Source organism: Ambystoma mexicanum, unplaced genomic scaffold, assembly GCF_040938575.1.
Source record: "Ambystoma mexicanum isolate Mex_15411 unplaced genomic scaffold, UKY_AmexF1_1 Mex_scaf10, whole genome shotgun sequence".
NCBI lineage: Eukaryota > Metazoa > Chordata > Amphibia > Caudata > Ambystomatidae > Ambystoma > Ambystoma mexicanum.
In genome coordinates, this window is record NW_027182325.1 from 872,501 (window position 1) to 890,000 (window position 17,500).

Below are 17,500 nucleotides of genomic sequence, written 5' to 3' on the forward strand. Positions count from 1 at the left end.
CAAGAGGCATGAAAGAAAACCATTATTGTGTTGATTGTTCTCTCCACCTCCCTGCAACAGACACAGGATGGATGAATTAAAGTTATCCTACCAGACATAGGAGTCCTGAATGGGCCCACCAGTCTTATATATCTCGCCTGATCGAGCCTGATCGAGCGATGAGCGTGGTATCATGTTGCAAGTGGCTGCATGGCTTAGCTTACTAAATGCAAATGCATAAGAGTAATATTCTTAGCATTCCTAGAGCCTACGGCCACACCACACTGAATGCACCCGATCTCGTCTGATCTCGGAAGTTAAGCAGTGTCAGGCCTAGTTAGTACCTGGATGGGAGACCGCCTGGGAATACCAGGTGCTGTAGGCTTTTTTGTACTCCAAGTTCAGGAAGTGAGCCATTTCTCAATTGCCTTTCAAAACTGCAAGGTCTAGCCGACTAGATGCTTAAAAGTACAAAACTCACTAGGCCCAGAGCCTACGGCCACACCACACTGAATGCGCCCGATCTCGTCTGATCTCGGAAGCTAAGCAGTGTCGGGCCTAGTTAGTACCTGGATGGGAGACCACCTGGGAATACCAGGTGCTGTAGGCTTTTTTGTGCTCCAAGTTCAGGAAGTGAGCCATTTCACAATTGCCTTTCAAAACTGCAAGGTCTAGCCGACTAGATGCTTAAAAGTACAAACTCACTAGGCCCAGAGCCTACGGCCACACCACACTGAATGCGCCCGATCTCGGAAGCTAAGCAGGGTCGGGCCTAGTTAGTACCTGGATGGGAGACTGCCTGGGAATACCAGGTGCTGTAGGCTTTTTTTGTGCTCCATGATTAGTAATTGCGCAACTTCTCAATTATTTTTCAAATTTGGTATGTTTCCAAAATAATTGTATCCCGTTTTATAGCGGAAATGTTGGACAACATCATGAGGGCTGGAGCTACCTTTTTACATAGAATTAGCATACAGGTAGTGTGTTCATGGGTAATAAATCAACTTTCACATGTAATGCAGTACAGAGAATATTGAGTCCTTCAAGAGGCATGAAAGAAAACCATTATTGTGTTGATTGTTCTCTCCACCTCCCTGCAACAGACACAGGATGGATGAATTAAAGTTATCCTACCAGACATAGGAGTCCTGAATGGGCCCACCAGTCTTATATATCTCGCCTGATCGAGCCTGATCGAGCGATGAGCGTGGTATCATGTTGCAAGTGGCTGCATGGCTTAGCTTACTAAATGCAAATGCATAAGAGTAATATTCTTAGCATTCCTAGAGCCTACGGCCACACCACACTGAATGCACCCGATCTCGACTGATCTCGGAAGTTAAGCAGTGTCAGGCCTAGTTAGTACCTGGATGGGAGACCGCCTGGGAATACCAGGTGCTGTAGGCTTTTTTGTGCTCCAAGTTCAGGAAGTGAGCCCTTTCTCAATTGCCTTTTAAAACTGCAAGGTCTAGCCGACTAGATGCTTAAAAGTACAAAACTCACTAGGCCCAGAGCCTACGGCCACACCACACTGAATGTGCCTGATCTCGTCTGATCTCAGAAGCTAAGCAGTGTCGGGCCTAGTTAGTACCTGGATGGAAGACCGCCTGGGAATACCAGGTGCTGTAGGCTTTTTTGTACTCCAAGTTCAGGAAGTGAGCCATTTCTCAATTGCCTTTCAAAACTGCAAGGTCTAGCCGACTAGATGCTTAAAAGTACAAAACTCACAAGAACCAGAGCCTACGGCCACACCACACTGAATGCGCCCGATCTCGTCTGATCTCGGAAGCTAAGCAGTGTCGGGCCTCGTTAGTACCTGGATGGGAGACCGCCTGGGAATACCAGGTGCTGTAGGCTTTTTTGTGCTCCAAGTTCAGGAAGTGAGCCATTTCTCAATTGCCTTTCAAAATTGCAAGGTCTAGCTGACTAGATGCTTAAAAGTACAAAACTCACTAGGCCCAGAGCCTACGGCCACACCACACTGATTGCGCCCGATCTCGTCTGATCTCGGAAGCTAAGCAGTGTCGGGCCTCGTTAGTACCTGGATGGGAGACCGCCTGGGAATACCAGGTGCTGTAGGCTTTTTTGTGCTCCAAGTTCAGGAAGTGAGCCATTTCTCAATTGCCTTTCAAAACTGCAAGGTCTAGCTGACTAGATGCTTAAAAGTACAAAACTCACTAGGCCCAGAGCCTACGGCCACACCACACTGATTGCGCCCGATCTCGTCTGATCTCGGAAGCTAAGCAGTGTCGGGCCTAGTTAGTACCTGGATGGGAGACCACCTGGGAATACCAGGTGCTGTAGGCTTTTTTGTGCTCCAAGTTCAGGAAGTGAGCCATTTCACAATTGCCTTTCAAAACTGCAAGGTCTAGCCGACTAGATGCTTAAAAGTACAAAACTCACTAGGCCCAGAGCCTACGGCCACACCACACTGAAGGTGCCCGATCTCGGAAGCTAAGCAGGGTCAGGCCTAGTTAGTACCTGGATGGGAGACTGCCTGGGAATACCAGGTGCTGTAGGCTTTTTTGTGCTCCATGATTAGTAATTGCGCAACTTCTCAATTATTTTTCAAATTTGGTATGTTTCCAAAATAATTGTATCCCGTTTTATAGCGGAAATGTTGGACAACATCATGAGGGCTGGAGCTACCTTTTTACATAGAATTAGCATACAGGCAGTGTGTTCATGGGTAATAAATCGACTTTCACATGTAATGCAGTACAGAGAATATTGAGTCCTTCAAGAGGCATGAAAGAAAACCATTATTGTGTTGATTGTTCTCTCCACCTCCCTGCAACAGACACAGGATGGATGAATTAAAGTTATCCTACCAGACATAGGAGTCCTGAATGGGCCCACCAGTCTTATATATCTCGCCTGATCGAGCCTGATCGAGCGATGAGCGTGGTATCATGTTGCAAGTGGCTGCATGGCTTAGCTTACTAAATGCAAATGCATAAGAGTAATATTCTTAGCATTCCTAGAGCCTACGGCCACACCACACTGAATGCACCCGATCTCGTCTGATCTCGGAAGTTAAGCAGTGTCAGGCCTAGTTAGTACCTGGATGGGAGACCGCCTGGGAATACCAGGTGCTGTAGGCTTTTTTGTGCTCCAAGTTCAGGAAGTGAGCCCTTTCTCAATTGCCTTTTAAAACTGCAAGGTCTAGCCGACTAGATGCTTAAAAGTACAAAACTCACTAGGCCCAGAGCCTACGGCCACACCACACTGAATGTGCCCACACTGAATGTGCCCGATCTCGGAAGCTAAGCAGGGTCAGGCCTAGTTAGTACCTGGATGGGAGACTGCCTGGGAATACCAGGTGCTGTAGGCTTTTTTGTGCTCCATGATTAGTAATTGCGCAACTTCTCAATTATTTTTCAAATTTGGTATGTTTCCAAAATAATTGTATCCCGTTTTATAGCGGAAATGTTGGACAACATCATGAGGGCTGGAGCTACCTTTTTACATAGAATTAGCATACAGGTAGTGTGTTCATGGGTAATAAATCGACTTTCACATGTAATGCAGTACAGAGAATATTGAGTCCTTCAAGAGGCATGAAAGAAAACCATTATTGTGTTGATTGTTCTCTCCACCTCCCTGCAACAGACACAGGATGGATGAATTAAAGTTATCCTACCAGACATAGGAGTCCTGAATGGGCCCACCAGTCTTATATATCTCGCCTGATCGAGCCTGATCGAGCGCTGATCGAGCGATGAGCGTGGTATCATGTTGCAAGTGGCTGCATGGCTTAGCTTACTAAATGCAAATGCATAAGAGTAATATTCTTAGCATTCCTAGAGCCTACGGCCACACCACACTGAATGCACCCGATCTCGACTGATCTTGGAAGTTAAGCAGTGTCAGGCCTAGTTAGTACCTGGATGGGAGACCGCCTGGGAATACCAGGTGCTGTAGGCTTTTTTGTGCTCCAAGTTCAGGAAGTGAGCCCTTTCTCAATTGCCTTTTAAAACTGCAAGGTCTAGCCGACTAGATGCTTAAAAGTACAAAACTCACTAGGCCCAGAGCCTACGGCCACACCACACTGAATGTGCCTGATCTCGTCTGATCTCAGAAGCTAAGCAGTGTCGGGCCTAGTTAGTACGTGGATGGAAGACCGCCTGGGAATACCAGGTGCTGTAGGCTTTTTTGTACTCCAAGTTCAGGAAGTGAGCCATTTCTCAATTGCCTTTCAAAACTGCAAGGTCTAGCCGACTAGATGCTTAAAAGTACAAAACTCACAAGAACCAGAGCCTACGGCCACACCACACTGAATGCGCCCGATCTCGTCTGATCTCGGAAGCTAAGCAGTGTCGGGCCTCGTTAGTACCTGGATGGGAGACCGCCTGGGAATACCAGGTGCTGTAGGCTTTTTTGTGCTCCAAGTTCAGGAAGTGAGCCATTTCTCAATTTCCTTTCAAAACTGCAAGGTCTAGCTGACTAGATGCTTAAAAGTACAAAACTCACTAGGCCCAGAGCCTACGGCCACACCACACTGATTTCGTCTGATCTCGGAAGCTAAGCAGTGTCGGGCCTAGTTAGTACCTGGATGGGAGACCACCTGGGAATACCAGGTGCTGTAGGCTTTTTTGTGCTCCAAGTTCAGGAAGTGAGCCATTTCACAATTGCCTTTCAAAACTGCAAGGTCTAGCCGACTAGATGCTTAAAAGTACAAAACTCACTAGGCCCAGAGCCTACGGCCACACCACACTGAATGTGCCCGATCTCGGAAGCTAAGCAGGGTCAGGCCTAGTTAGTACCTGGATGGGAGACTGCCTGGGAATACCAGGTGCTGTAGGCTTTTTTGTGCTCCATGATTAGTAATTGCGCAACTTCTCAATTATTTTTCAAATTTGGTATGTTTCCAAAATAATTGTATCCCGTTTTATAGCGGAAATGTTGGACAACATCATGAGGGCTGGAGCTACCTTTTTACATAGAATTAGCATACAGGTAGTGTGTTCATGGGTAATAAATCGACTTTCACATGTAATGCAGTACAGAGAATATTGAGTCCTTCAAGAGGCATGAAAGAAAACCATTATTGTGTTGATTGTTCTCTCCACCTCCCTGCAACAGACACAGGATGGATGAATTAAAGTTATCCTACCAGACATAGGAGTCCTGAATGGGCCCACCAGTCTTATATATCTCGCCTGATCGAGCCTGATCGAGCGATGAGCGTGGTATCATGTTGCAAGTGGCTGCATGGCTTAGCTTACTAAATGCAAATGCATAAGAGTAATATTCTTAGCATTCCTAGAGCCTACGGCCACACCACACTGAATGCACCCGATCTCGTCTGATCTCGGAAGTTAAGCAGTGTCAGGCCTAGTTAGTACCTGGATGGGAGACCGCCTGGGAATACCAGGTGCTGTAGGCTTTTTTGTACTCCAAGTTCAGGAAGTGAGCCATTTCTCAATTGCCTTTCAAAACTGCAAGGTCTAGCCGACTAGATGCTTAAAAGTACAAAACTCACTAGGCCCAGAGCCTACGGCCACACCACACTGAATGCGCCCGATCTCGTCTGATCTCGGAAGCTAAGCAGTGTTGGGCCTAGTTAGTACCTGGATGGGAGACCACCTGGGAATACCAGGTGCTGTAGGCTTTTTTGTGCTCCAAGTTCAGGAAGTGAGCCATTTCACAATTGCCTTTCAAAACTGCAAGGTCTAGCCGACTAGATGCTTAAAAGTACAAACTCACTAGGCCCAGAGCCTACGGCCACACCACACTGAATGCGCCCGATCTCGGAAGCTAAGCAGGGTCGGGCCTAGTTAGTACCTGGATGGGAGACTGCCTGGGAATACCAGGTGCTGTAGGCTTTTTTTGTGCTCCATGATTAGTAATTGCGCAACTTCTCAATTATTTTTCAAATTTGGTATGTTTCCAAAATAATTGTATCCCGTTTTATAGCGGAAATGTTGGACAACATCATGAGGGCTGGAGCTACCTTTTTACATAGAATTAGCATACAGGTAGTGTGTTCATGGGTAATAAATCAACTTTCACATGTAATGCAGTACAGAGAATATTGAGTCCTTCAAGAGGCATGAAAGAAAACCATTATTGTGTTGATTGTTCTCTCCACCTCCCTGCAACAGACACAGGATGGATGAATTAAAGTTATCCTACCAGACATAGGAGTCCTGAATGGGCCCACCAGTCTTATATATCTCGCCTGATCGAGCCTGATCGAGCGATGAGCGTGGTATCATGTTGCAAGTGGCTGCATGGCTTAGCTTACTAAATGCAAATGCATAAGAGTAATATTCTTAGCATTCCTAGAGCCTACGGCCACACCACACTGAATGCACCCGATCTCGACTGATCTCGGAAGTTAAGCAGTGTCAGGCCTAGTTAGTACCTGGATGGGAGACCGCCTGGGAATACCAGGTGCTGTAGGCTTTTTTGTGCTCCAAGTTCAGGAAGTGAGCCCTTTCTCAATTGCCTTTTAAAACTGCAAGGTCTAGCCGACTAGATGCTTAAAAGTACAAAACTCACTAGGCCCAGAGCCTACGGCCACACCACACTGAATGTGCCTGATCTCGTCTGATCTCAGAAGCTAAGCAGTGTCGGGCCTAGTTAGTACCTGGATGGAAGACCGCCTGGGAATACCAGGTGCTGTAGGCTTTTTTGTACTCCAAGTTCAGGAAGTGAGCCATTTCTCAATTGCCTTTCAAAACTGCAAGGTCTAGCCGACTAGATGCTTAAAAGTACAAAACTCACAAGAACCAGAGCCTACGGCCACACCACACTGAATGCGCCCGATCTCGTCTGATCTCGGAAGCTAAGCAGTGTCGGGCCTCGTTAGTACCTGGATGGGAGACCGCCTGGGAATACCAGGTGCTGTAGGCTTTTTTGTGCTCCAAGTTCAGGAAGTGAGCCATTTCTCAATTGCCTTTCAAAATTGCAAGGTCTAGCTGACTAGATGCTTAAAAGTACAAAACTCACTAGGCCCAGAGCCTACGGCCACACCACACTGATTGCGCCCGATCTCGTCTGATCTCGGAAGCTAAGCAGTGTCGGGCCTCGTTAGTACCTGGATGGGAGACCGCCTGGGAATACCAGGTGCTGTAGGCTTTTTTGTGCTCCAAGTTCAGGAAGTGAGCCATTTCTCAATTGCCTTTCAAAACTGCAAGGTCTAGCTGACTAGATGCTTAAAAGTACAAAACTCACTAGACCCAGAGCCTACGGCCACACCACACTGATTGCGCCCGATCTCGTCTGATCTCGGAAGCTAAGCAGTGTCGGGCCTAGTTAGTACCTGGATGGGAGACCACCTGGGAATACCAGGTGCTGTAGGCTTTTTTGTGCTCCAAGTTCAGGAAGTGAGCCATTTCACAATTGCCTTTCAAAACTGCAAGGTCTAGCCGACTAGATGCTTAAAAGTACAAAACTCACTAGGCCCAGAGCCTACGGCCACACCACACTGAAGGTGCCCGATCTCGGAAGCTAAGCAGGGTCAGGCCTAGTTAGTACCTGGATGGGAGACTGCCTGGGAATACCAGGTGCTGTAGGCTTTTTTGTGCTCCATGATTAGTAATTGCGCAACTTCTCAATTATTTTTCAAATTTGGTATGTTTCCAAAATAATTGTATCCCGTTTTATAGCGGAAATGTTGGACAACATCATGAGGGCTGGAGCTACCTTTTTACATAGAATTAGCATACAGGCAGTGTGTTCATGGGTAATAAATCGACTTTCACATGTAATGCAGTACAGAGAATATTGAGTCCTTCAAGAGGCATGAAAGAAAACCATTATTGTGTTGATTGTTCTCTCCACCTCCCTGCAACAGACACAGGATGGATGAATTAAAGTTATCCTACCAGACATAGGAGTCCTGAATGGGCCCACCAGTCTTATATATCTCGCCTGATCGAGCCTGATCGAGCGATGAGCGTGGTATCATGTTGCAAGTGGCTGCATGGCTTAGCTTACTAAATGCAAATGCATAAGAGTAATATTCTTAGCATTCCTAGAGCCTACGGCCACACCACACTGAATGCACCCGATCTCGTCTGATCTCGGAAGTTAAGCAGTGTCAGGCCTAGTTAGTACCTGGATGGGAGACCGCCTGGGAATACCAGGTGCTGTAGGCTTTTTTGTGCTCCAAGTTCAGGAAGTGAGCCCTTTCTCAATTGCCTTTTAAAACTGCAAGGTCTAGCCGACTAGATGCTTAAAAGTACAAAACTCACTAGGCCCAGAGCCTACGGCCACACCACACTGAATGTGCCCACACTGAATGTGCCCGATCTCGGAAGCTAAGCAGGGTCAGGCCTAGTTAGTACCTGGATGGGAGACTGCCTGGGAATACCAGGTGCTGTAGGCTTTTTTGTGCTCCATGATTAGTAATTGCGCAACTTCTCAATTATTTTTCAAATTTGGTATGTTTCCAAAATAATTGTATCCCGTTTTATAGCGGAAATGTTGGACAACATCATGAGGGCTGGAGCTACCTTTTTACATAGAATTAGCATACAGGTAGTGTGTTCATGGGTAATAAATCGACTTTCACATGTAATGCAGTACAGAGAATATTGAGTCCTTCAAGAGGCATGAAAGAAAACCATTATTGTGTTGATTGTTCTCTCCACCTCCCTGCAACAGACACAGGATGGATGAATTAAAGTTATCCTACCAGACATAGGAGTCCTGAATGGGCCCACCAGTCTTATATATCTCGCCTGATCGAGCGATGAGCGTGGTATCATGTTGCAAGTGGCTGCATGGCTTAGCTTACTAAATGCAAATGCATAAGAGTAATATTCTTAGCATTCCTAGAGCCTACGGCCACACCACACTGAATGCACCCGATCTCGACTGATCTTGGAAGTTAAGCAGTGTCAGGCCTAGTTAGTACCTGGATGGGAGACCGCCTGGGAATACCAGGTGCTGTAGGCTTTTTTGTGCTCCAAGTTCAGGAAGTGAGCCCTTTCTCAATTGCCTTTTAAAACTGCAAGGTCTAGCCGACTAGATGCTTAAAAGTACAAAACTCACTAGGCCCAGAGCCTACGGCCACACCACACTGAATGTGCCTGATCTCGTCTGATCTCAGAAGCTAAGCAGTGTCGGGCCTAGTTAGTACGTGGATGGAAGACCGCCTGGGAATACCAGGTGCTGTAGGCTTTTTTGTACTCCAAGTTCAGGAAGTGAGCCATTTCTCAATTGCCTTTCAAAACTGCAAGGTCTAGCCGACTAGATGCTTAAAAGTACAAAACTCACAAGAACCAGAGCCTACGGCCACACCACACTGAATGCGCCCGATCTCGTCTGATCTCGGAAGCTAAGCAGTGTCGGGCCTCGTTAGTACCTGGATGGGAGACCGCCTGGGAATACCAGGTGCTGTAGGCTTTTTTGTGCTCCAAGTTCAGGAAGTGAGCCATTTCTCAATTTCCTTTCAAAACTGCAAGGTCTAGCTGACTAGATGCTTAAAAGTACAAAACTCACTAGGCCCAGAGCCTACGGCCACACCACACTGATTTCGTCTGATCTCGGAAGCTAAGCAGTGTCGGGCCTAGTTAGTACCTGGATGGGAGACCACCTGGGAATACCAGGTGCTGTAGGCTTTTTTGTGCTCCAAGTTCAGGAAGTGAGCCATTTCACAATTGCCTTTCAAAACTGCAAGGTCTAGCCGACTAGATGCTTAAAAGTACAAAACTCACTAGGCCCAGAGCCTACGGCCACACCACACTGAATGTGCCCGATCTCGGAAGCTAAGCAGGGTCAGGCCTAGTTAGTACCTGGATGGGAGACTGCCTGGGAATACCAGGTGCTGTAGGCTTTTTTGTGCTCCATGATTAGTAATTGCGCAACTTCTCAATTATTTTTCAAATTTGGTATGTTTCCAAAATAATTGTATCCCGTTTTATAGCGGAAATGTTGGACAACATCATGAGGGCTGGAGCTACCTTTTTACATAGAATTAGCATACAGGTAGTGTGTTCATGGGTAATAAATCGACTTTCACATGTAATGCAGTACAGAGAATATTGAGTCCTTCAAGAGGCATGAAAGAAAACCATTATTGTGTTGATTGTTCTCTCCACCTCCCTGCAACAGACACAGGATGGATGAATTAAAGTTATCCTACCAGACATAGGAGTCCTGAATGGGCCCACCAGTCTTATATATCTCGCCTGATCGAGCCTGATCGAGCGATGAGCGTGGTATCATGTTGCAAGTGGCTGCATGGCTTAGCTTACTAAATGCAAATGCATAAGAGTAATATTCTTAGCATTCCTAGAGCCTACGGCCACACCACACTGAATGCACCCGATCTCGTCTGATCTCGGAAGTTAAGCAGTGTCAGGCCTAGTTAGTACCTGGATGGGAGACCGCCTGGGAATACCAGGTGCTGTAGGCTTTTTTGTACTCCAAGTTCAGGAAGTGAGCCATTTCTCAATTGCCTTTCAAAACTGCAAGGTCTAGCCGACTAGATGCTTAAAAGTACAAAACTCACTAGGCCCAGAGCCTACGGCCACACCACACTGAATGCGCCCGATCTCGTCTGATCTCGGAAGCTAAGCAGTGTCGGGCCTAGTTAGTACCTGGATGGGAGACCACCTGGGAATACCAGGTGCTGTAGGCTTTTTTGTGCTCCAAGTTCAGGAAGTGAGCCATTTCACAATTGCCTTTCAAAACTGCAAGGTCTAGCCGACTAGATGCTTAAAAGTACAAACTCACTAGGCCCAGAGCCTACGGCCACACCACACTGAATGCGCCCGATCTCGGAAGCTAAGCAGGGTCGGGCCTAGTTAGTACCTGGATGGGAGACTGCCTGGGAATACCAGGTGCTGTAGGCTTTTTTTGTGCTCCATGATTAGTAATTGCGCAACTTCTCAATTATTTTTCAAATTTGGTATGTTTCCAAAATAATTGTATCCCGTTTTATAGCGGAAATGTTGGACAACATCATGAGGGCTGGAGCTACCTTTTTACATAGAATTAGCATACAGGTAGTGTGTTCATGGGTAATAAATCAACTTTCACATGTAATGCAGTACAGAGAATATTGAGTCCTTCAAGAGGCATGAAAGAAAACCATTATTGTGTTGATTGTTCTCTCCACCTCCCTGCAACAGACACAGGATGGATGAATTAAAGTTATCCTACCAGACATAGGAGTCCTGAATGGGCCCACCAGTCTTATATATCTCGCCTGATCGAGCCTGATCGAGCGATGAGCGTGGTATCATGTTGCAAGTGGCTGCATGGCTTAGCTTACTAAATGCAAATGCATAAGAGTAATATTCTTAGCATTCCTAGAGCCTACGGCCACACCACACTGAATGCACCCGATCTCGACTGATCTCGGAAGTTAAGCAGTGTCAGGCCTAGTTAGTACCTGGATGGGAGACCGCCTGGGAATACCAGGTGCTGTAGGCTTTTTTGTGCTCCAAGTTCAGGAAGTGAGCCCTTTCTCAATTGCCTTTTAAAACTGCAAGGTCTAGCCGACTAGATGCTTAAAAGTACAAAACTCACTAGGCCCAGAGCCTACGGCCACACCACACTGAATGTGCCTGATCTCGTCTGATCTCAGAAGCTAAGCAGTGTCGGGCCTAGTTAGTACCTGGATGGAAGACCGCCTGGGAATACCAGGTGCTGTAGGCTTTTTTGTACTCCAAGTTCAGGAAGTGAGCCATTTCTCAATTGCCTTTCAAAACTGCAAGGTCTAGCCGACTAGATGCTTAAAAGTACAAAACTCACAAGAACCAGAGCCTACGGCCACACCACACTGAATGCGCCCGATCTCGTCTGATCTCGGAAGCTAAGCAGTGTCGGGCCTCGTTAGTACCTGGATGGGAGACCGCCTGGGAATACCAGGTGCTGTAGGCTTTTTTGTGCTCCAAGTTCAGGAAGTGAGCCATTTCTCAATTGCCTTTCAAAATTGCAAGGTCTAGCTGACTAGATGCTTAAAAGTACAAAACTCACTAGGCCCAGAGCCTACGGCCACACCACACTGATTGCGCCCGATCTCGTCTGATCTCGGAAGCTAAGCAGTGTCGGGCCTCGTTAGTACCTGGATGGGAGACCGCCTGGGAATACCAGGTGCTGTAGGCTTTTTTGTGCTCCAAGTTCAGGAAGTGAGCCATTTCTCAATTGCCTTTCAAAACTGCAAGGTCTAGCTGACTAGATGCTTAAAAGTACAAAACTCACTAGGCCCAGAGCCTACGGCCACACCACACTGATTGCGCCCGATCTCGTCTGATCTCGGAAGCTAAGCAGTGTCGGGCCTAGTTAGTACCTGGATGGGAGACCACCTGGGAATACCAGGTGCTGTAGGCTTTTTTGTGCTCCAAGTTCAGGAAGTGAGCCATTTCACAATTGCCTTTCAAAACTGCAAGGTCTAGCCGACTAGATGCTTAAAAGTACAAAACTCACTAGGCCCAGAGCCTACGGCCACACCACACTGAAGGTGCCCGATCTCGGAAGCTAAGCAGGGTCAGGCCTAGTTAGTACCTGGATGGGAGACTGCCTGGGAATACCAGGTGCTGTAGGCTTTTTTGTGCTCCATGATTAGTAATTGCGCAACTTCTCAATTATTTTTCAAATTTGGTATGTTTCCAAAATAATTGTATCCCGTTTTATAGCGGAAATGTTGGACAACATCATGAGGGCTGGAGCTACCTTTTTACATAGAATTAGCATACAGGCAGTGTGTTCATGGGTAATAAATCGACTTTCACATGTAATGCAGTACAGAGAATATTGAGTCCTTCAAGAGGCATGAAAGAAAACCATTATTGTGTTGATTGTTCTCTCCACCTCCCTGCAACAGACACAGGATGGATGAATTAAAGTTATCCTACCAGACATAGGAGTCCTGAATGGGCCCACCAGTCTTATATATCTCGCCTGATCGAGCCTGATCGAGCGATGAGCGTGGTATCATGTTGCAAGTGGCTGCATGGCTTAGCTTACTAAATGCAAATGCATAAGAGTAATATTCTTAGCATTCCTAGAGCCTACGGCCACACCACACTGAATGCACCCGATCTTGTCTGATCTCGGAAGTTAAGCAGTGTCAGGCCTAGTTAGTACCTGGATGGGAGACCGCCTGGGAATACCAGGTGCTGTAGGCTTTTTTGTGCTCCAAGTTCAGGAAGTGAGCCCTTTCTCAATTGCCTTTTAAAACTGCAAGGTCTAGCCGACTAGATGCTTAAAAGTACAAAACTCACTAGGCCCAGAGCCTACGGCCACACCACACTGAATGTGCCCACACTGAATGTGCCCGATCTCGGAAGCTAAGCAGGGTCAGGCCTAGTTAGTACCTGGATGGGAGACTGCCTGGGAATACCAGGTGCTGTAGGCTTTTTTGTGCTCCATGATTAGTAATTGCGCAACTTCTCAATTATTTTTCAAATTTGGTATGTTTCCAAAATAATTGTATCCCGTTTTATAGCGGAAATGTTGGACAACATCATGAGGGCTGGAGCTACCTTTTTACATAGAATTAGCATACAGGTAGTGTGTTCATGGGTAATAAATCGACTTTCACATGTAATGCAGTACAGAGAATATTGAGTCCTTCAAGAGGCATGAAAGAAAACCATTATTGTGTTGATTGTTCTCTCCACCTCCCTGCAACAGACACAGGATGGATGAATTAAAGTTATCCTACCAGACATAGGAGTCCTGAATGGGCCCACCAGTCTTATATATCTCGCCTGATCGAGCGATGAGCGTGGTATCATGTTGCAAGTGGCTGCATGGCTTAGCTTACTAAATGCAAATGCATAAGAGTAATATTCTTAGCATTCCTAGAGCCTACGGCCACACCACACTGAATGCACCCGATCTCGACTGATCTCGGAAGTTAAGCAGTGTCAGGCCTAGTTAGTACCTGGATGGGAGACCGCCTGGGAATACCAGGTGCTGTAGGCTTTTTTGTGCTCCAAGTTCAGGAAGTGAGCCCTTTCTCAATTGCCTTTTAAAACTGCAAGGTCTAGCCGACTAGATGCTTAAAAGTACAAAACTCACTAGGCCCAGAGCCTACGGCCACACCACACTGAATGTGCCTGATCTCGTCTGATCTCAGAAGCTAAGCAGTGTCGGGCCTAGTTAGTACGTGGATGGAAGACCGCCTGGGAATACCAGGTGCTGTAGGCTTTTTTGTACTCCAAGTTCAGGAAGTGAGCCATTTCTCAATTGCCTTTCAAAACTGCAAGGTCTAGCCGACTAGATGCTTAAAAGTACAAAACTCACAAGAACCAGAGCCTACGGCCACACCACACTGAATGCGCCCGATCTCGTCTGATCTCGGAAGCTAAGCAGTGTCGGGCCTCGTTAGTACCTGGATGGGAGACCGCCTGGGAATACCAGGTGCTGTAGGCTTTTTTGTGCTCCAAGTTCAGGAAGTGAGCCATTTCTCAATTTCCTTTCAAAACTGCAAGGTCTAGCTGACTAGATGCTTAAAAGTACAAAACTCACTAGGCCCAGAGCCTACGGCCACACCACACTGATTTCGTCTGATCTCGGAAGCTAAGCAGTGTCGGGCCTAGTTAGTACCTGGATGGGAGACCACCTGGGAATACCAGGTGCTGTAGGCTTTTTTGTGCTCCAAGTTCAGGAAGTGAGCCATTTCACAATTGCCTTTCAAAACTGCAAGGTCTAGCCGACTAGATGCTTAAAAGTACAAAACTCACTAGGCCCAGAGCCTACGGCCACACCACACTGAATGTGCCCGATCTCGGAAGCTAAGCAGGGTCAGGCCTAGTTAGTACCTGGATGGGAGACTGCCTGGGAATACCAGGTGCTGTAGGCTTTTTTGTGCTCCATGATTAGTAATTGCGCAACTTCTCAATTATTTTTCAAATTTGGTATGTTTCCAAAATAATTGTATCCCGTTTTATAGCGGAAATGTTGGACAACATCATGAGGGCTGGAGCTACCTTTTTACATAGAATTAGCATACAGGTAGTGTGTTCATGGGTAATAAATCGACTTTCACATGTAATGCAGTACAGAGAATATTGAGTCCTTCAAGAGGCATGAAAGAAAACCATTATTGTGTTGATTGTTCTCTCCACCTCCCTGCAACAGACACAGGATGGATGAATTAAAGTTATCCTACCAGACATAGGAGTCCTGAATGGGCCCACCAGTCTTATATATCTCGCCTGATCGAGCCTGATCGAGCGATGAGCGTGGTATCATGTTGCAAGTGGCTGCATGGCTTAGCTTACTAAATGCAAATGCATAAGAGTAATATTCTTAGCATTCCTAGAGCCTACGGCCACACCACACTGAATGCACCCGATCTCGTCTGATCTCGGAAGTTAAGCAGTGTCAGGCCTAGTTAGTACCTGGATGGGAGACCGCCTGGGAATACCAGGTGCTGTAGGCTTTTTTGTACTCCAAGTTCAGGAAGTGAGCCATTTCTCAATTGCCTTTCAAAACTGCAAGGTCTAGCCGACTAGATGCTTAAAAGTACAAAACTCACTAGGCCCAGAGCCTACGGCCACACCACACTGAATGCGCCCGATCTCGTCTGATCTCGGAAGCTAAGCAGTGTCGGGCCTAGTTAGTACCTGGATGGGAGACCACCTGGGAATACCAGGTGCTGTAGGCTTTTTTGTGCTCCAAGTTCAGGAAGTGAGCCATTTCACAATTGCCTTTCAAAACTGCAAGGTCTAGCCGACTAGATGCTTAAAAGTACAAACTCACTAGGCCCAGAGCCTACGGCCACACCACACTGAATGCGCCCGATCTCGGAAGCTAAGCAGGGTCGGGCCTAGTTAGTACCTGGATGGGAGACTGCCTGGGAATACCAGGTGCTGTAGGCTTTTTTTGTGCTCCATGATTAGTAATTGCGCAACTTCTCAATTATTTTTCAAATTTGGTATGTTTCCAAAATAATTGTATCCCGTTTTATAGCGGAAATGTTGGACAACATCATGAGGGCTGGAGCTACCTTTTTACATAGAATTAGCATACAGGTAGTGTGTTCATGGGTAATAAATCAACTTTCACATGTAATGCAGTACAGAGAATATTGAGTCCTTCAAGAGGCATGAAAGAAAACCATTATTGTGTTGATTGTTCTCTCCACCTCCCTGCAACAGACACAGGATGGATGAATTAAAGTTATCCTACCAGACATAGGAGTCCTGAATGGGCCCACCAGTCTTATATATCTCGCCTGATCGAGCCTGATCGAGCGATGAGCGTGGTATCATGTTGCAAGTGGCTGCATGGCTTAGCTTACTAAATGCAAATGCATAAGAGTAATATTCTTAGCATTCCTAGAGCCTACGGCCACACCACACTGAATGCACCCGATCTCGACTGATCTCGGAAGTTAAGCAGTGTCAGGCCTAGTTAGTACCTGGATGGGAGACCGCCTGGGAATACCAGGTGCTGTAGGCTTTTTTGTGCTCCAAGTTCAGGAAGTGAGCCCTTTCTCAATTGCCTTTTAAAACTGCAAGGTCTAGCCGACTAGATGCTTAAAAGTACAAAACTCACTAGGCCCAGAGCCTACGGCCACACCACACTGAATGTGCCTGATCTCGTCTGATCTCAGAAGCTAAGCAGTGTCGGGCCTAGTTAGTACCTGGATGGAAGACCGCCTGGGAATACCAGGTGCTGTAGGCTTTTTTGTACTCCAAGTTCAGGAAGTGAGCCATTTCTCAATTGCCTTTCAAAACTGCAAGGTCTAGCCGACTAGATGCTTAAAAGTACAAAACTCACAAGAACCAGAGCCTACGGCCACACCACACTGAATGCGCCCGATCTCGTCTGATCTCGGAAGCTAAGCAGTGTCGGGCCTCGTTAGTACCTGGATGGGAGACCGCCTGGGAATACCAGGTGCTGTAGGCTTTTTTGTGCTCCAAGTTCAGGAAGTGAGCCATTTCTCAATTGCCTTTCAAAATTGCAAGGTCTAGCTGACTAGATGCTTAAAAGTACAAAACTCACTAGGCCCAGAGCCTACGGCCACACCACACTGATTGCGCCCGATCTCGTCTGATCTCGGAAGCTAAGCAGTGTCGGGCCTCGTTAGTACCTGGATGGGAGACCGCCTGGGAATACCAGGTGCTGTAGGCTTTTTTGTGCTCCAAGTTCAGGAAGTGAGCCATTTCTCAATTGCCTTTCAAAACTGCAAGGTCTAGCTGACTAGATGCTTAAAAGTACAAAACTCACTAGACCCAGAGCCTACGGCCACACCACACTGATTGCGCCCGATCTCGTCTGATCTCGGAAGCTAAGCAGTGTCGGGCCTAGTTAGTACCTGGATGGGAGACCACCTGGGAATACCAGGTGCTGTAGGCTTTTTTGTGCTCCAAGTTCAGGAAGTGAGCCATTTCACAATTGCCTTTCAAAACTGCAAGGTCTAGCCGACTAGATGCTTAAAAGTACAAAACTCACTAGGCCCAGAGCCTACGGCCACACCACACTGAAGGTGCCCGATCTCGGAAGCTAAGCAGGGTCAGGCCTAGTTAGTACCTGGATGGGAGACTGCCTGGGAATACCAGGTGCTGTAGGCTTTTTTGTGCTCCATGATTAGTAATTGCGC

At 46.9% G+C, this 17,500-nt stretch overlaps 40 non-coding genes and 14 pseudogenes across 40 annotated transcripts; all 54 read left to right on the top strand.

Annotated features, from left to right (window-relative positions):
• The first annotated feature begins 245 nt into the window (after positions 1-245).
• Positions 246-364, top strand: LOC138548801 (5S ribosomal RNA). The gene has a single exon (XR_011292595.1). It is a non-coding gene; the product is annotated as a 5S ribosomal RNA (ribosomal RNA).
• A 106-nt stretch (positions 365-470) lies between these two features.
• LOC138547497 (5S ribosomal RNA) lies at positions 471-589 on the top strand. The gene has a single exon (XR_011291335.1). It is a non-coding gene; the product is annotated as a 5S ribosomal RNA (ribosomal RNA).
• Positions 590-694: 105 nt separating this feature from the next.
• LOC138543331 (5S ribosomal RNA) lies at positions 695-803 on the top strand (annotated as a pseudogene).
• Positions 804-1,267: 464 nt separating this feature from the next.
• Positions 1,268-1,386, top strand: LOC138538323 (5S ribosomal RNA). Its single transcript, XR_011286428.1, has one exon. It is a non-coding gene; the product is annotated as a 5S ribosomal RNA (ribosomal RNA).
• Positions 1,387-1,492: 106 nt separating this feature from the next.
• On the top strand, positions 1,493-1,611 carry LOC138539554 (5S ribosomal RNA). The gene has a single exon (XR_011287618.1). It is a non-coding gene; the product is annotated as a 5S ribosomal RNA (ribosomal RNA).
• Positions 1,612-1,717: 106 nt separating this feature from the next.
• Positions 1,718-1,836, top strand: LOC138549868 (5S ribosomal RNA). Its single transcript, XR_011293638.1, has one exon. It is a non-coding gene; the product is annotated as a 5S ribosomal RNA (ribosomal RNA).
• A 106-nt stretch (positions 1,837-1,942) lies between these two features.
• LOC138536913 (5S ribosomal RNA) lies at positions 1,943-2,061 on the top strand. The gene has a single exon (XR_011285070.1). It is a non-coding gene; the product is annotated as a 5S ribosomal RNA (ribosomal RNA).
• A 106-nt stretch (positions 2,062-2,167) lies between these two features.
• LOC138547592 (5S ribosomal RNA) lies at positions 2,168-2,286 on the top strand. The gene has a single exon (XR_011291426.1). It is a non-coding gene; the product is annotated as a 5S ribosomal RNA (ribosomal RNA).
• Positions 2,287-2,392: 106 nt separating this feature from the next.
• On the top strand, positions 2,393-2,501 carry LOC138546796 (5S ribosomal RNA; annotated as a pseudogene).
• Positions 2,502-2,964: 463 nt separating this feature from the next.
• LOC138548803 (5S ribosomal RNA) lies at positions 2,965-3,083 on the top strand. The gene has a single exon (XR_011292597.1). It is a non-coding gene; the product is annotated as a 5S ribosomal RNA (ribosomal RNA).
• A 704-nt stretch (positions 3,084-3,787) lies between these two features.
• Positions 3,788-3,906, top strand: LOC138541946 (5S ribosomal RNA). The gene has a single exon (XR_011289938.1). It is a non-coding gene; the product is annotated as a 5S ribosomal RNA (ribosomal RNA).
• A 106-nt stretch (positions 3,907-4,012) lies between these two features.
• LOC138541866 (5S ribosomal RNA) lies at positions 4,013-4,131 on the top strand. Its single transcript, XR_011289862.1, has one exon. It is a non-coding gene; the product is annotated as a 5S ribosomal RNA (ribosomal RNA).
• A 106-nt stretch (positions 4,132-4,237) lies between these two features.
• LOC138549869 (5S ribosomal RNA) lies at positions 4,238-4,356 on the top strand. The gene has a single exon (XR_011293640.1). It is a non-coding gene; the product is annotated as a 5S ribosomal RNA (ribosomal RNA).
• A 106-nt stretch (positions 4,357-4,462) lies between these two features.
• Positions 4,463-4,571, top strand: LOC138544370 (5S ribosomal RNA; annotated as a pseudogene).
• Positions 4,572-4,677: 106 nt separating this feature from the next.
• Positions 4,678-4,786, top strand: LOC138546055 (5S ribosomal RNA; annotated as a pseudogene).
• Positions 4,787-5,249: 463 nt separating this feature from the next.
• LOC138548804 (5S ribosomal RNA) lies at positions 5,250-5,368 on the top strand. The gene has a single exon (XR_011292598.1). It is a non-coding gene; the product is annotated as a 5S ribosomal RNA (ribosomal RNA).
• A 106-nt stretch (positions 5,369-5,474) lies between these two features.
• On the top strand, positions 5,475-5,593 carry LOC138548481 (5S ribosomal RNA). Its single transcript, XR_011292282.1, has one exon. It is a non-coding gene; the product is annotated as a 5S ribosomal RNA (ribosomal RNA).
• A 105-nt stretch (positions 5,594-5,698) lies between these two features.
• Positions 5,699-5,807, top strand: LOC138543332 (5S ribosomal RNA; annotated as a pseudogene).
• A 464-nt stretch (positions 5,808-6,271) lies between these two features.
• On the top strand, positions 6,272-6,390 carry LOC138538324 (5S ribosomal RNA). The gene has a single exon (XR_011286429.1). It is a non-coding gene; the product is annotated as a 5S ribosomal RNA (ribosomal RNA).
• A 106-nt stretch (positions 6,391-6,496) lies between these two features.
• Positions 6,497-6,615, top strand: LOC138539555 (5S ribosomal RNA). The gene has a single exon (XR_011287619.1). It is a non-coding gene; the product is annotated as a 5S ribosomal RNA (ribosomal RNA).
• A 106-nt stretch (positions 6,616-6,721) lies between these two features.
• On the top strand, positions 6,722-6,840 carry LOC138549870 (5S ribosomal RNA). The gene has a single exon (XR_011293641.1). It is a non-coding gene; the product is annotated as a 5S ribosomal RNA (ribosomal RNA).
• A 106-nt stretch (positions 6,841-6,946) lies between these two features.
• LOC138536914 (5S ribosomal RNA) lies at positions 6,947-7,065 on the top strand. The gene has a single exon (XR_011285071.1). It is a non-coding gene; the product is annotated as a 5S ribosomal RNA (ribosomal RNA).
• Positions 7,066-7,171: 106 nt separating this feature from the next.
• On the top strand, positions 7,172-7,290 carry LOC138547593 (5S ribosomal RNA). Its single transcript, XR_011291427.1, has one exon. It is a non-coding gene; the product is annotated as a 5S ribosomal RNA (ribosomal RNA).
• Positions 7,291-7,396: 106 nt separating this feature from the next.
• On the top strand, positions 7,397-7,505 carry LOC138546797 (5S ribosomal RNA; annotated as a pseudogene).
• A 463-nt stretch (positions 7,506-7,968) lies between these two features.
• LOC138548805 (5S ribosomal RNA) lies at positions 7,969-8,087 on the top strand. The gene has a single exon (XR_011292599.1). It is a non-coding gene; the product is annotated as a 5S ribosomal RNA (ribosomal RNA).
• A 683-nt stretch (positions 8,088-8,770) lies between these two features.
• LOC138541947 (5S ribosomal RNA) lies at positions 8,771-8,889 on the top strand. The gene has a single exon (XR_011289939.1). It is a non-coding gene; the product is annotated as a 5S ribosomal RNA (ribosomal RNA).
• Positions 8,890-8,995: 106 nt separating this feature from the next.
• Positions 8,996-9,114, top strand: LOC138541867 (5S ribosomal RNA). The gene has a single exon (XR_011289863.1). It is a non-coding gene; the product is annotated as a 5S ribosomal RNA (ribosomal RNA).
• Positions 9,115-9,220: 106 nt separating this feature from the next.
• LOC138549871 (5S ribosomal RNA) lies at positions 9,221-9,339 on the top strand. The gene has a single exon (XR_011293642.1). It is a non-coding gene; the product is annotated as a 5S ribosomal RNA (ribosomal RNA).
• A 106-nt stretch (positions 9,340-9,445) lies between these two features.
• LOC138544371 (5S ribosomal RNA) lies at positions 9,446-9,554 on the top strand (annotated as a pseudogene).
• Positions 9,555-9,660: 106 nt separating this feature from the next.
• LOC138546056 (5S ribosomal RNA) lies at positions 9,661-9,769 on the top strand (annotated as a pseudogene).
• Positions 9,770-10,232: 463 nt separating this feature from the next.
• Positions 10,233-10,351, top strand: LOC138548806 (5S ribosomal RNA). The gene has a single exon (XR_011292600.1). It is a non-coding gene; the product is annotated as a 5S ribosomal RNA (ribosomal RNA).
• A 106-nt stretch (positions 10,352-10,457) lies between these two features.
• Positions 10,458-10,576, top strand: LOC138547509 (5S ribosomal RNA). The gene has a single exon (XR_011291346.1). It is a non-coding gene; the product is annotated as a 5S ribosomal RNA (ribosomal RNA).
• A 105-nt stretch (positions 10,577-10,681) lies between these two features.
• LOC138543333 (5S ribosomal RNA) lies at positions 10,682-10,790 on the top strand (annotated as a pseudogene).
• Positions 10,791-11,254: 464 nt separating this feature from the next.
• On the top strand, positions 11,255-11,373 carry LOC138538325 (5S ribosomal RNA). Its single transcript, XR_011286430.1, has one exon. It is a non-coding gene; the product is annotated as a 5S ribosomal RNA (ribosomal RNA).
• A 106-nt stretch (positions 11,374-11,479) lies between these two features.
• LOC138539556 (5S ribosomal RNA) lies at positions 11,480-11,598 on the top strand. Its single transcript, XR_011287620.1, has one exon. It is a non-coding gene; the product is annotated as a 5S ribosomal RNA (ribosomal RNA).
• A 106-nt stretch (positions 11,599-11,704) lies between these two features.
• LOC138549873 (5S ribosomal RNA) lies at positions 11,705-11,823 on the top strand. Its single transcript, XR_011293644.1, has one exon. It is a non-coding gene; the product is annotated as a 5S ribosomal RNA (ribosomal RNA).
• A 106-nt stretch (positions 11,824-11,929) lies between these two features.
• LOC138536915 (5S ribosomal RNA) lies at positions 11,930-12,048 on the top strand. The gene has a single exon (XR_011285072.1). It is a non-coding gene; the product is annotated as a 5S ribosomal RNA (ribosomal RNA).
• Positions 12,049-12,154: 106 nt separating this feature from the next.
• On the top strand, positions 12,155-12,273 carry LOC138547594 (5S ribosomal RNA). Its single transcript, XR_011291428.1, has one exon. It is a non-coding gene; the product is annotated as a 5S ribosomal RNA (ribosomal RNA).
• A 106-nt stretch (positions 12,274-12,379) lies between these two features.
• LOC138546798 (5S ribosomal RNA) lies at positions 12,380-12,488 on the top strand (annotated as a pseudogene).
• Positions 12,489-12,951: 463 nt separating this feature from the next.
• Positions 12,952-13,070, top strand: LOC138540462 (5S ribosomal RNA). The gene has a single exon (XR_011288509.1). It is a non-coding gene; the product is annotated as a 5S ribosomal RNA (ribosomal RNA).
• Positions 13,071-13,753: 683 nt separating this feature from the next.
• LOC138538327 (5S ribosomal RNA) lies at positions 13,754-13,872 on the top strand. The gene has a single exon (XR_011286432.1). It is a non-coding gene; the product is annotated as a 5S ribosomal RNA (ribosomal RNA).
• A 106-nt stretch (positions 13,873-13,978) lies between these two features.
• On the top strand, positions 13,979-14,097 carry LOC138541868 (5S ribosomal RNA). Its single transcript, XR_011289864.1, has one exon. It is a non-coding gene; the product is annotated as a 5S ribosomal RNA (ribosomal RNA).
• A 106-nt stretch (positions 14,098-14,203) lies between these two features.
• LOC138549875 (5S ribosomal RNA) lies at positions 14,204-14,322 on the top strand. The gene has a single exon (XR_011293645.1). It is a non-coding gene; the product is annotated as a 5S ribosomal RNA (ribosomal RNA).
• A 106-nt stretch (positions 14,323-14,428) lies between these two features.
• LOC138544372 (5S ribosomal RNA) lies at positions 14,429-14,537 on the top strand (annotated as a pseudogene).
• A 106-nt stretch (positions 14,538-14,643) lies between these two features.
• On the top strand, positions 14,644-14,752 carry LOC138546057 (5S ribosomal RNA; annotated as a pseudogene).
• Positions 14,753-15,215: 463 nt separating this feature from the next.
• LOC138548807 (5S ribosomal RNA) lies at positions 15,216-15,334 on the top strand. The gene has a single exon (XR_011292601.1). It is a non-coding gene; the product is annotated as a 5S ribosomal RNA (ribosomal RNA).
• A 106-nt stretch (positions 15,335-15,440) lies between these two features.
• Positions 15,441-15,559, top strand: LOC138547520 (5S ribosomal RNA). Its single transcript, XR_011291357.1, has one exon. It is a non-coding gene; the product is annotated as a 5S ribosomal RNA (ribosomal RNA).
• A 105-nt stretch (positions 15,560-15,664) lies between these two features.
• LOC138543334 (5S ribosomal RNA) lies at positions 15,665-15,773 on the top strand (annotated as a pseudogene).
• A 464-nt stretch (positions 15,774-16,237) lies between these two features.
• LOC138538328 (5S ribosomal RNA) lies at positions 16,238-16,356 on the top strand. The gene has a single exon (XR_011286433.1). It is a non-coding gene; the product is annotated as a 5S ribosomal RNA (ribosomal RNA).
• A 106-nt stretch (positions 16,357-16,462) lies between these two features.
• LOC138539558 (5S ribosomal RNA) lies at positions 16,463-16,581 on the top strand. The gene has a single exon (XR_011287622.1). It is a non-coding gene; the product is annotated as a 5S ribosomal RNA (ribosomal RNA).
• A 106-nt stretch (positions 16,582-16,687) lies between these two features.
• LOC138549876 (5S ribosomal RNA) lies at positions 16,688-16,806 on the top strand. Its single transcript, XR_011293646.1, has one exon. It is a non-coding gene; the product is annotated as a 5S ribosomal RNA (ribosomal RNA).
• Positions 16,807-16,912: 106 nt separating this feature from the next.
• Positions 16,913-17,031, top strand: LOC138536916 (5S ribosomal RNA). Its single transcript, XR_011285073.1, has one exon. It is a non-coding gene; the product is annotated as a 5S ribosomal RNA (ribosomal RNA).
• Positions 17,032-17,137: 106 nt separating this feature from the next.
• LOC138547595 (5S ribosomal RNA) lies at positions 17,138-17,256 on the top strand. Its single transcript, XR_011291429.1, has one exon. It is a non-coding gene; the product is annotated as a 5S ribosomal RNA (ribosomal RNA).
• Positions 17,257-17,362: 106 nt separating this feature from the next.
• LOC138546799 (5S ribosomal RNA) lies at positions 17,363-17,471 on the top strand (annotated as a pseudogene).
• Positions 17,472-17,500: the final 29 nt, after the last annotated feature.